Genomic DNA, 14,603 nt, shown 5'->3' with positions numbered 1-14,603 from the left:
TATAGGTGACATGGTAAATTCAGAATTGTAAAAATTTTAACCCTAGGAGAGAACTTTTTAGAACAAGCCCTTCTGCCACTTTAAATTATCTTAGCGTAAACAGGGGACAAGTCAAGTAGTGCATTTGCATGGATTTTCTTTTACTTTTTTTTCCCCAGACTCTTATCTGTTAATGGGGAAGGAATCTTCCTAAAGGTACATGTAAAAAGGTGGAAAAAGGTGACCTGTGCAGCATCTTGCTCCACAGGAACTTAGAAGGGTTTTCCATGAGGCCAGTAGCTTGTATGTTTGGAATGGTGCCGTGTGCCCTCTTGTCATCTTGCTCTCAGGGTCCTTTGGTCTCACCTTCTTGAATAGTGTGTAACAAATTTACCATTGGAAGCAAGAACTTGGAAAAAGCAGAGTTAAGCTTACACATGAAAATAAATTTTGAGAGGAACTCTGCTTCAAATGCATCTGAGAGAACAGAGCACAACTGCTGTCTCGTTCATCCCTGGCCGGACAACTAAACCTACTAAAACAGGCAAAAACTTCAAGGTATTTTTTCAGTTTTTTATAATGAGTGGTACCACTTCCCATTGAATAGTTGTTTCCCAAGGTTCAGAGACAATCTCTCTAGTAAGATAAGACAGCACACCTGTGTGTCCTGTATGAACAAGAGTGAGTTAGAGTAACATCAACCTGCCCTGATCTCATAGAGTTCCCTAGTGATTGACAGAATCAAATCTTTTCTCTATTTCTATCTAAAGGAAACTATGAAGTACTGAAATCAGTTGGCCTTTCATGGCAGATTGTTCACTCTCTGTAATTTAACCTGTAGACTTGATCATGTGAATTAAAATGAAACCTTAGAAGGTTTTGAAAAAGATATTAACTTCTCACAGAATGTAATGTTAAAGTGCAGATAAGGGGTCTTTGTGGAAGCCCCATTAAGACAATACATGGGTTTGATTCTGCGTATATCCTTAGCTTTTCCACAGAACTCGGACATTTCCATACTCTGTCTTAGCTTTTTAAGGTAGAATGAGCCTTTCCCTGAATTAATGTACATTGTTAATAACAGCATTTAAAAGAAACATATTTAGAGATGTAACCATTTATTTGAAGCATCCAGATAAAATGAACAGCTGTTCTAATGACACCATCTAAAGAATTTACTAATCATGTAGATTGTGTCCCTCTTTTCACTGTGGATGTTTAAACGAAATACAGTATTGGTTTAGGAACTGGACAAAATTATTTTCAAGTTGTGAAATGAACATCCTTCTTGATCCTACGTATTTTATCACTTTGAATGAAACATTGACTGACAACCTGCTCAAGGTCTGTTAAATGGAGGCCTCCCCACAATTACCTTCCAATATGACTGGCAGTATTAACAAAAGGCTTACAGGATTTCTCAAGATTATCAACATGTGCCTCTAAATGAGTTTCTGCTTTCAATACAAATAAAAAAGAAGCCCAAATTCAGAAAGTATTACCTTCTTCCTAAATATCCAGTGAAGCTGCAGTTTCAATCTTTAATATAATCTGCCTGTGTAGAAACAACTGCTAAAGTGGAAGAACTCAGCAATAAAATTTTACACTGCACAATTTCTCAAATTCTGACCCTCTTTACTAAAAGCAAAATGGCTATAAACTGGATAAAAGAGAAGTGGGATGATAATATACGTTGCAAAAAATATTCACTGGTCATGTTAAAACCAGCTGGAACATACAGAGTTCCTTGGAAGAGGTATGGTATATAGCTTTTACATTTAAAACTCTGTCTTCTTAGAAATATTTGTGCTATAACACAAGGAAAATGGAAGGAATGAACAATTATGAACACATGAAGAAGAAACTGAGCCACCAAAGAAATGGACATTATGAAAGAAGTATGGAAACAAATTGAAGGAGGTCACAGAAGCTCTGGTTACTGTACTTTGTGAGTGCAGTTATGCAAATAGGCTTTCCCATGAAAGGCCCTTACCTCCCATTTATTCTTCTGAGCTATGCCTATGTGAAAAACAAATATCTGCTGAATGCAGTCTTTGGAGCTCTGTATCCACCTACTTCTGCCTCTTTGCCATTGGTTCCCAGATCCTGCAGGGTCCTTTACTCCAATGTCCTTTATAACACTATGCCACTGAAAAACTTGTCTTTCTTCTCATAGCCTTTCTTTGACTTCTGATTGTTTTCTTAGGTTATGGCTTTGATTAATCATTTTAAGTTACTGATCAGCAGACAACCAGCCCATTTAACCAACTGTTAATGTGCGGATTCCTCCTTTCATTTTCTACTCAGTTTACTGCCATATACAATATTTAATGAAGCTCAGCACTCCTTGATAGACAGCTGTTCAATATAATTTCAACCTTACAAGCAGCACTTCAAAGCATTCCTCTGAACTTGGAGAGGTAGCCACTCCCAAATCTTTTTGCCTACCCTAGGAGAGAACTATAAAACACATTTTCTCTGCAGAAGGTTTTCTTGTGGTCGTGCTGTGAACAACCCTTCTCTATGTCTATCATCTGTTATATTAATTGCGTTCCCTATAGAGTTGTTTATTTCAGGCTTCATTTATCTACTTATTTCATTTGCACCTGTTGTATATGCAATTAGGCAATTATTACTATATTCTTGATGCTAGATTCTTCATTTGCTATTATTATACTTTGTTAGTTACACTGTGAAGAGCTGGAAATGCATCTCTTTCTCTGAAGATTTATTTGCTTCATCCTTCTAATCTAAAATAAAAGTTACCCCAATAGCAGGAAACTAGGATACAATATGAATATGGCTATGTATTACAGAAATATTTTGAAATGTGCTGAACAATCCCAGAGCATTTTCTGAATGGGGTGAATAAAAATGCACATCCAGTGCCTGTTTTAAAGAGAAAAGTGATCCAATTTTCTGTACCCACCTCTCCAGCTCACGTGTGTGAACCTTGGAAACAGTTTCTGTTTCTGAACAGCTGTTTCAGAGAGACCTAACACGGGAGAAAATCTCATCTGTAGCTCTTTCTCTAGTATTTTCTACCAGCTGTCTTCAACAACTCCCACACATGCTGTGTTATAAACCCAAGGGATGTGACAGCCCTCATTTCCTATGGAAGCAAATTAAGGACCTTAAGAGGCTCTTGAATTCCATTCCAGCATCTGACTTTGCAGCTTGGAAGCACTGGATGTCACAACTCATATCTCCCTGCATCTGGGTGTATTTATTGAATACTAATGGGAGCTGGCTTGAAACTGAAAGCTGAAGAGAGGTAGGCAACCCCTTGAATTGACATGAGAATTATCTCCACTTACCTTTATGCTTTTAGCAACAGAGTAGCGCACGACGTATCTATCTCAATCCACTTGAATTATGAGGATTTAATTTTAAAAGATAAGATGAAAAACAGCACTTGTTTTGATCTTGCAAGAGCACACTTCAATCCAAGGACATTTCTTCTAAAGTATTTAATGAGTGAACAGAACTTGGTGATCTCCTGAACGTGCCACACAATTCGTGTGCTCAACTTAACTTTCACCCTGAATGTTTTCACACACAAAACATCATGAGCAAAGGCAACAGGGATTTCTGTCCCTGTACAGAAACTAAGTTATTTGTCACACAGACCAAAAAAGGTTATTTGACATCAGGCAGAATCTTAAGAGAAATGGAACTCCATGTGTGTTTTATTCATGTGCTAACACAGGTATTCCCTTGCTCAGTATTCTAAGGGTGCTCCATTTCTAAAAGTCTCACAGACTGCCAAACCTTGATTTCTTACAAAAGCAGTGCTATTTTGGTACACCCACAGTAAGACCACAGTGCACTATACATTTTCATTCACCAGGCTTCATAACTTCAGTTTCTGCCAAAACTGAGCATATTTGTGAATCTTCTTTATTGTTTCAATTTCAGTTTTCTCAACCAATTCCAATGTAATAATCCTCTATCTTTTAAAAACCCTATAACTTGTTTTCTAGCACAAATTTCATGAATGAAAGTTGAAGGATATAAAATGCTAAAACAATCATGCTATTATTTGCTATGATTTTATTGGGCCTACAGGTTCTCTACAGCTTTCTTCTTACTTGCAGTCCATGCTTCCTGCAGACCACTTAGTCCAAGATATTGGAAAATTTTCCCAAATAATGCAAATTTTCCCTGATGTAAAGAAATTGTTTTACTCTTTTCTCTGGCCAACAAGATTCAAATTTACATATATCTCTGTGAATAGATCACATGACACATTCCCTTTATGACCTCTGTTTTCTTTAATAGCCCTTAAAAGCAGCCTAGTTTTATACAACCATAATTAAACTCTCATCCTCTTTTCAGACATCCTTTGGCATCCTACTTATAATTAACTACTTAGTGAGTTTTTCTCTTCTCTAACTTTCTTCCCTTAGTACTTCTCCCCTTCTTTTCTCCCCGTTCACCATTTGTTTATGTCTTTCTAATCACTTAGTATCATTAGAAGTATATTCATCATTTATTTTTGGAACCTGGTTCAAGATTCAATTTCACCAATTTCTATCCATCACATGAAAATTGAAAGCCTTGTTAAAAGCATCAAGTTTATTATTTTATATAACATATCTTTTATTTATCCACAAATTAGATAGGAAGTTTGATTCCTGTTCAACTAGAAACATTTAAAATTTCTGCTACCAAAGAACTACAAAGTGTTTGACAGCATCATGAAGTTGATTTCTAATGGTGTTAAGGCTGGGATCTTGAATGCTGCTGCTGTTGATTTCTAAAGGCTACATACCTTCGATGGCCACCACAGAAATCTGTTGATAAACCCTTTTTCTTGTCATGGCAGTCAGATTTCTTTATTTTCCCAGCACAATGGCGACCTTTGAACCTGCAGAGTCAAACACAGAAATTAGCTAAGGACTTGGAGTCAAACATAGGAGAGGACAGCCCAGATGTGGTGCACAGAGATGACTACCATGGACTGAGCTCAGTAAGTTTTGAAACAGTACATGAGCAAATTATGGCCCCAGTCAGGGGAGAAAATACCTTTGATCTATGAGCATGTATGTCAAAGACAAGATGTTACATTGCAGGAGGAAAAGAAAAACGAAAAGCAGATTTTTAACTGTGGGAGGAAAGAAGTCCATTGCATCAGAGTTTCTACACTGTTGTCAGCTGTTTCACCACACTAATTGTCTGTTAGTGTCCCACTCTTATTAAATTAACTCCTCAGAGAGAAGCATGGCACACAGGAACGCTGAATGCCATGGGCCTAATTCTGTTATGCTAAGGGTCTGTAATATTACTGTGCTCACAGGGTTCCACATATCTGAATAAGAGAAGGCCCTGCTGGCCATAAACCAAAGTTTTATTCCAGTTCTGTTCCTAGTAATGTACAAAGACAGCAAAACAATATGCAGCAGGTAGTTGGGGTATGCACAGCTGAAGTGTATCCACAAGAGCCATGTTATCTGATTTTTGGACTTTACATGCAGTGTCTGTTTTAACACCCTTCTCCGAGAACAGATTAAGTGCAATGGAACAAACTCTGCATGTTTCTGGAGAGGTCTGAGTTTGTGTTTGTCCAGCAGTCCAATGAGATAAAAACCAGAGAGCAATGGTGTTCCTGGAAGACTGAGAGCATGTGAAAGGGCATGTAGCAGCTCCTGTAACAGTAATCTGGGATATTGGAACATTTCTTGATTGTGAAGTGGGTGAAGAAGCTTAAAAGAAAATACACTGAGAAGAGAGACTTGAAATGGCCTGGGACCTAAAGATCTCAGCTGATAACAGATGGCATGAGAGAGACTGAAAGTTACTAATGGAAAAATGAGGAGGAAGTGTTTTCATAACAATACTTAATTAAATGTTCAAATAGAATCCAGTAAGCTCTCAGAGTCACTATCATGGTTTCTCTTGCATTTCTACAATCTATTAAGTAAATTTTTGAATACCAGCACTTCAAAAACTAGTATCCAGCTAGTAAAGAGAGCCTCAGAATCCTTTCTTTTCTGGTCCCATTTAACTCCTTAAAAGAGAAAAAAATCCCTTAACCTCTAAAATCTACAACAATGAAACATCAGTCATAAATGTAATGCAAAAAATAAAGTAATTTTGGAGTGAATCCTAAGGCAGGTTAGTGTGACCTTGATTTTGGACAAAATCCATACAGCAAGGAGCACAGGATCCAAGCTGTATGATCTTCATGGACCACACTGGGATGAAGACCAGATAATCCTCTAGATGAGCAGTAATTACAACCACACAGAACTCAAGGTGCTTCATACGTCCAAAATCAGAGAGATCCTACACATATTTACCATGTTCCTTTCCTATAATAAAATAATTGAATGGGAAGAAGGCACAAAGCCCTCTCCATTTGAAACAGTGAATCTATGGTGGAGACAATCAGTGGATGGACTCAAAGAGAAAAAAGGAATAGGAATGTAGGAAAGTAGAAGGCAGAACAACCTATAACCAGAGGATAAGACCTGGAAGGAGGAATCTAGTATTCATGTTGACTTTAATGACAGAAAGAAAAGGCACTCCTGGATTCCCAGAAGAGTGGGACAATGATAATTGCACAATGTGTATATTTAAAAGGATGTTGTGAAATCCAAGGCAAAGATCAAAGAGGTTGTTTAATAAATCAAAATTGGACTGTTCCATACAGCTGCACAATAGCAAATATAAAACTTCTAAATATAAGCAAGAAAAATTAACAACTCAATAATATTAATGACCTGGTAACCTTAAAAATTAAGACTTGAAGCTAAATAAAACATGATATAAAAATCCTGCGTGAATTTACTAAAGGTAAATCATGCCAGATCCCTTCTTCAATAAGATAACCAATTTTTAAGACTGAAAAGATATGGCCAAAGTTGTCTTCAACAAATTTTCCTGTGTTCACCCTATGAGAAATCATCAGTTAAAATAAAGACTGGGACTACAAGAATTGAAGGCAGGTAAAACCTGACTGAAAATAAAATAGTGAGTTGTTCTGAAAAGAACAGTTGTCATTGTAGTGGAGTTTCTCAAAAAAAAGTCACCATTGATGACCACAATATGATGACATTTTCTAGCAGTAGAACAATTTTAAAAATTACATAGTTGGATGACTGTAAACTTGCATGGGAAGAAATTATGTACTAGGAAACAAACAGAATTTATGTAGGAAAAGGTGCAAAGACCCACAGTCAGGGCATAACAAGTATTTCTGCCATAACCTGGGAGCTCGTTGGTAGGGAAATGCTAATAAGATAGGAAAAGAACATGGGAGTCTTGAGCCCTTGGCTAGTTTTAGACACAATTTGCCTACTGCTGCAATGCCTTCATGGAAGGCACAAATATGATCCTAGGTTATATCTGATAGAGTCAGCATTCCTGTGGGAATATGGAAAATTACTGCTATATTACTAGGTGTCACTGAGAACTTCTCTAGGTGGACATCTTTCTTTCCAAAAAATGTGAACTCAAACTGGAAGGATGCTGAGATGATTTGGAGGCTAGAGAAACAAGTACTACAGCAAACACTATAAGGACTTGGCCTGCTTATCTTAGCAAAATGAAAGTGAGGGGTGAAAAAGATGAGTCTCTACATTAGAAGGATAAACACCAGACAAAAGAATAATTCATGTGGACAAAATGCAACAAGTACACTGGAATAAATGGATAAATGTGGTTATGAACACATTTAATTAGGAAATTAGGACAGGTTTTTGTCTATGGAGGAGAGAGTTAAATTCAGAATACAAAATATATCCTTCAAGTCAAATTCTGGTTAAAGACATGAGGGTACAGTGACTTGTCTTTGGATTGCTGCAGCCTACTTCATGTAAACTTGGGGAACTTACTGCACCCATATTATCTAAGGATCACTATGTCCACAAATAGGAACTTTATCTCCACAGACAAATGATTAAGTCCTTAACATATAAAAAGGAAGTATTTACATTAGAAAGAGAATAAGACTTACACAAATGGGGTATCAGGAAATTCATGTTTTAAAAATTCTGACACTTCAGACTCCTCTAATTCTCAGTTAGAACTCACCACCAAGTGCTCTGCTTTCTTAGTATTTCCTCCTAAAAAATACTATTGTGCCATGTCAGGAAAATTTCTTGCAAACTTTGTGGGATTAAGATTCAATTCCTATTCAATTAACAGAACACTTTGTGAATCTGCCACCCAAAAAAATACTTTTAGCATCCTTTGGGTATTAACCAAACCATTTTTTTTGAAGTGTAATGGATAAAGTGTCTGTGGCATACTTCAAAAACCATTGTGTTCACGTCCTGCTGGGGTTGTGTTTTCATTTAAAATTCTTTATGTATTTCCTTCTCTGACTGTCACAGAGTTGTCAACATATCCCCTTAATTATTTATTAAACATTTTTAGCTTTCCTCTGTTTTTATCTTTGTTTTTTTAATCAAACCAAACAAATTGTGTCAACACAAGAAAAAAAATATTAAACATGAGAACAGATGAAAATATTCTCTCAGTGATTGGATGCCTGTATATTGAACACAGAACACAGTAGTTCCTCTGCACTGATTAATATGACACACACTAAAACAAACACAGGGCAAATAAACACACAAAAACAGGGCAAATAAAGTGAGAGAGAAAAATATGCAAAGTGAAGAAGAGAGAAAAAGAATACAGAAAAGAAATATATGGATTTAACTCCAGCTGTTTGTCTAAGACTCCAGCTACAGAATCCATTTAACAGATTCAGGGGGACTAAGGTTCCTTAGCAAGTGCTTTACATTCAGTGTTCTTTTTCACATCTCACAATCACCAAAAATCTAGTAAACTGCCTGCTCTACACTGTATAGAGACACCGTTTATTAAGGTCAACGAAGTGTCTTAGAATCACACTGATATCAGACCTGAACTTTGGAAGACACAACTTGAACAAAAACCTATCTGATATTTCTTCCCCTACACCTTTAATAGCAGTCAGTTGGTTCAACTTCTATTTCTTAAGGCCCCTGAAGTGGCCAAGGCATTAAAAGGTTATTTCTGTTAAAATTGAATGAGATATATACAATGGTCAAAGAATGCTCCTTTTATCTCCTATGTTGCTCATTTTTATTCTAAGTGAGCAAAGTGCTTCCTCCCAATTCTTCTTACATTTTATAACTTTATGTGTGTCTCTGTCCACTGGTGCATGTGCACACGTGTGTATAAATAATCCGTATATATATATAATTTTATAATACATAACATACTTTCTATGTAAGTACATTTTTATAATTTTATGATACTTGTCTGTGTGAACTTTGGTGTGTCAGTGGAAACTAACACTGCGTGGTTGGTAGTCTGTATAAATAGTACCATTTTCAGGAAGAAGGGGATTTGGGTATTTCCGTGACATAAATATTTTGGGACTTCATTCTGATGTGATATATCTAAACATATTCCCTTCTTTAAAAACATGCTAGACTTCTTGGCAGCTCAAGATAGGTGGAATCCAGGCCTCAGTTACTAACAGATATTTTTGGAGGTGTATATGTACGTGTGAGGCAGCCAGTCTTTTCTGAACCTTTCTCTTCAATTTTTAGCTTGAAACTTTCTCCACATGGTATGAAGCTTAAACTGATATCAGGACACTAATCTGGCCTTTATCTGACGTGCATTGAATACTGCATATTAACTAAAATTCTAAGTCCAGAACCATAAATAATGGAACAAGACCACAATGGCATTGCATTTGTGATAGAAAGTAGACATTGTCTGGCCTGGTTTATTACAAATATGATACCACTACAGCTTTAGAAGCCAAATAGTGTCAGGGTAGGGGTAAGAAGGTGGTTCTCAATTTTAAGAGCATCCCCATTTTCTGAAATTACTATAGAGGTAGGAATCTCCCTAAGGCTTACTTAATCTTGGTAGAAATAATAATTTCCATCTTTCTTTTCTCAGAGTCTAAGAGGAAATACCTTCATTCAACCAGTTTTCTGTGCTTGGTGCAATAATGGCATTGATTTTGCATGCTGGTTTTGCTGTGGTGGAGTTAGTTTTCTTCACAGTAGCTCTCATGGAGCTGCATTTCAGATTTGTGCTGGAAACAGGGCTTCTATTGCAGAGATACTTCAGTTATTGCTGAGCAGTGCACAGACCCCTCCTTCCTTCTCTCCCCCCAAATTTATATACGCTAAGAATGACATCATACGGTCTGGGATGTCCACTGGGTCGTTGGGGTCAGTTGTCCTGTTGTGTGCCCTCCCAACTCCTTGTGCACCCAAGCCCACTCAAAGGTGGGGTGGAGTGATGAGCAGAAAAGGCCTTGACACTGTGTAAGTGCTGCTCAGTAACAGCAAAAACATCTCTGTATTATCAACACTCTTCCTACCTCAAATCCAAAATGGAACTTCACACCAGCTACTGTGGAGAAAAATAACTCTACCCCAGTCCAAACCAGCACATTCAGCTACTTTCCTTTCCTAGTATCAATATCCTAGATATTTCAGTGTCATTTGCTAAACGAAAACTGTATTTCATCTGTCCTAGAGCAAAGAATTTTCTGCAACATTTGCACACATATGATGTACACAGTTCTCAAAGCATTCTCATAATTCGAAAGCAAATCTTCATGGGTTTTATAACCAGACATCATCTGCAAAAATCTTTTTAATTTGTTGCATGCATCATATAACTTACAGAACACAACAGAATACGGAAGAGTAGCAAAGATTTTCCCTCTTTAATGAAAAAGATTCTGAAATCTAATTATCTTTTATTTGCCCTAATGAGGGGTTAATATACAACAATTTAATCTGGTTCTTAAAAGGGGCACTGAATCCTTTTCCTTCAAAGGTTAAGAAAAAATCCCATCCAACCCTATTTTTTTAGTGCCCAGCAGCAATGCTAAAAAGCATTCCTTCAAATTCCTACAAAGCACAATTACAATTGTATTTATGAGTTGTCCATCTCTTGCCAAAATAGAACAAATCTGACCTGATTTATGTGTCTAATTAGAGTAGTAAGAGGTTTGGGGTTTTTTTCAGCTTACAAGCCAAGGGCTCTGGCAAGAACCTTTGTGTCACAATTCATCAAATAAATTGAGCAGTAATTTGTGCCATTCACAGGTACCTTCCAAACTTCTGTAATGAAGGTTCTTCACCTTCCTTAATTGTTACAACTCTGTTGTAAATTCTGGTTTTGCTTACCAAAATGCCTTTGAGGAGGACTGGGAGGTACAATGGCTAATTCTAGTTGGCAGGTTGACTCTTTGTATTAGCACCCACTCAACATTGGCATTTTCACCAGTATCACTCTTCCTTAATTTAATCTAAACATTTTTCTTTTTAAAAAATGCCAGACTGGCAAAACGAGATTCACAAATTCTATGCCTATTTGCAAAGTAATGCCAGATTTTTGGAATCCATGAGGACCTCCACAAATGCGATGAAGACTTCACAAAGTTTGTGTTTTGTAGTTGCAAAGAGACTGAATTAAAGGCCTTCAGGGAGGGAGGAGTGGAGTTAGAAAATAAAAGTTGAAAGCTACTGCCAAACTGAACTCTCTGAATTAGGCATGGTTTCAGGCCAAACCCTCAAACAATCTTATTTGAGGATAAGAGAGAGCTTAGCTGGTTTAGATTGACTCTGCTCCAATCCAATCGATCCTAAGGTCAAGTAGACCGGATGAAGAAGTCTTGCAGGAACTTGCTCCATTCCGCACAGTTCGTGGTATCTCCATGGTCTGCTGCCTTTAGGATGGTTGCTCACTGGACAAATTTCTGCATTTAATAGGCTGCATACCAGCTCCTGTGGCTTACCAGAAAAGCACACATGTTCCTTAAAAACATTATTTTTTTGTGCAGATTGTCCCAAGGAAGCTGTTTCATATAAATTCTTTTTACATTCAAAGAGATTATAAATCCCCAAATTCTCAGCTTCGCCCAAACTTCCCCTAAAATACTATGTCAGTATGAAAGCTTAAAGCACAATAAATGCTAGTTTATGAAGATAAAGTTCGCACAATTAATTACAAACTTTTAAACTAGATTGCAAATAGTAATTACACTTAATAATGCACACCTAAATTTTAATAGCAAAATGTTTTCTTCTTAGGTGTTCAGAAAATAACAGTCACCCAAAAACTCTTGTTGGGGAAGCTAAGGGTGCAGAATTCATTAAATTACTCCATCTGCTGGCTGATTTCCTCCAATCCTGGATGATTTCTCTTAGCTGTGTATTCTTGTCCCTTTTTAATGCAAATGAAACATTCAAAGCTTGATCAGTGTCCTTTCAAAGCAAATGAAATATTCAGGGTTGCCTTTGATATTCAAAGCACTTCCTGGAATCATGACTCCCTCTTTTCTCTCTCCATTTCCAGTTTAAGAAGACCTTTATATTGCAATTTTAACATATTCTTTCTTCTACAGAAAGCGCAAGACAAATGTTTTAACACTTTAGTGACTTTACTAGCCTTTCTATGTTGCACATCATAAAAAGTATAAATTATTCAACAATTTGACTAATCTTATGATTTTTAGTGTGCTTCTGTTGTTCCATGGAACATTCATGACATGTTAGAAATACAGATGTCCTACTCTGTAACAGAGTACTCAGAAGTTATGCCTGTTTCCTATCCTTCCTACCTTGTAACCTTCCTACTGAATAGTCTTCCCTGGACCCTAAACTGAACTATTCATAGCAATACTACTTCTTCATAAGTCAGTGTGTTCCTGTATCTCGTATTCAGTCATGCTCATCCAGTATTCATTCAGGGCAGCCCCATGCACTCCATTTTCAGAACTTGTCCAGCGGTATATTAATTTTCTCTGTTTTCGTTTCTTGCCTCTTGAGCCGCAAGTTCTTCTACTCAGAGTTTGGATTAAAACGCAGGAGATGCCAGGCTTTTCTTCAAATTGATGTTCATTATTTTCTTATCTGTAGCACAGCTGCACGGGATGTGCCTCTTAGTTAACAAGGTGGAAAATGGCTGGGAGTTTTAACTTTCAAGGCCTTTTAAAGTCCAAATCAACCAATTATGAAATACCAAGTAATATGTTTTTACTTATAATCCAATAACTATCTATTCATGACCTGCAGTGCAGGTTTTTTGAACCCATACCAGAACACTCAGATTTGTGAAGAAGAAGGAGAAGAGGAGCTAATCCACACCCAAAACCCTCCATATTGTTACACATATATATAATTATATCCCAGAAACCTAAATTCTCTAAACCCAGGGTTCCAACACAGGTACACAATTTTCTGTACAGCCTCTTCTCCATCATGCTTTCCATATCCTTTTCTGAATATCACCACTGCCACCCATCTGCAAACACATCGTGATTTTTTTTTTTGCACTGGGCACATGCATTATAGAACATCAATATGTCTGTATTTAAACTGATTGCAACTCCGGTTTATTCACGGTCTTGAGCTAGTGCATGAGTAAATAAAAGTGTATCTCTAAAGTACCAATTGTGAAAACTGGAAAGTATAGTTTTCTATATTAAATGATCACAGTCTACATATATCCTAATTTATGTGAAGGTTTTGAGGGAGATGTAGCTTTAAGATCAAGGCTTTTGTGGTCCCAAATATGCTTCCCTGGAATTTCAATTCTTGCAGGTCAGGGAATATTCTGAAATAGCAAAATGCAATGAGCAAAAAATATTTGCAGTCTCGAATCAGGATTGGGCAAAGTAACAACCAGAATTGCCATTATAGTAGTTCAAATTGATCAAGGCAACAACTGCTAAGTGCATACACATAAGCAAGCTGCTGGAAATTATCTGCTTCACTAATAAAATAACAGCACATTAAATTAAATGAACTTGGGCTTGAAACTGTCTGAGTGAATGCCTAGGTTTCTTTGACATTAAATGAATTACACAAACTATTTTAGTGTTTACCCATAATAACCCCCAGACTTACCAGCCACCAACCATGGAATGAGATATCCTGTCTTGCTTGGTCTCGGTTCAGCTAAGCCAGGGATCAGGCCTCTCCTGATCTTCCTGTGCTGCTTCTCCATGCAAGTGTTGAAAATGTTCCCCTTACAGGCTGTGCTACCCATGCCTGTACTAGACATGGCCCTAGATAAGGGTCACCACATTTTTCTGTGGGTTTCATCAGAGGGCCCACGTTCAAAAGACCACAAAGACAAATGATTCAGCACACAGATAAGGGCTTCACAAATATTTTTATCAGTTTACGTCCTGACAAGGTTGAGACCAACACTCAGAAATGGAAGACTGGGTCAATGTTTCTCTACAAAGAGACTTGTGTAACCCAAGCTGTCAATTGCATTACCTCAGGGAGGAAAGAAATGCAGAGTACAAATAAGAAACTAAGTCACTATCCCTGCCTACCAACCCCTCCAGAGCAAATTAAAGCTGCCCTCCCATTTTGGAAGCCACAGAGAACAGTGAGACAGAAACATATATATTGCCTTGAAATGAATCCCCTTTGCACACAGTTGGAGCAGCACAACATAATGTAATTTATGTCTGTTACCACAAACTTGAGTTAGCACAGCTCAAGGACTCAAGTAGATAAAAGTTCCAGACAGGAACTTTTGGGCAAAAAAGCAGTTTTATTCAGATAAAGCCACTCCTACATTTTTGTGCACCAAAGAAGGAATGGAAGAAACTCATTGTTGGAAAAGAAATATGG

Source organism: Corvus kubaryi, unplaced genomic scaffold (assembly GCF_017639235.1).
Source record: "Corvus kubaryi isolate FWS band 111438036 unplaced genomic scaffold, C.kubaryi_AGA036_p1.0 37398, whole genome shotgun sequence".
Taxonomy (NCBI): domain Eukaryota; kingdom Metazoa; phylum Chordata; class Aves; order Passeriformes; family Corvidae; genus Corvus; species Corvus kubaryi.
This window is presented reverse-complemented; position numbering follows the sequence as displayed.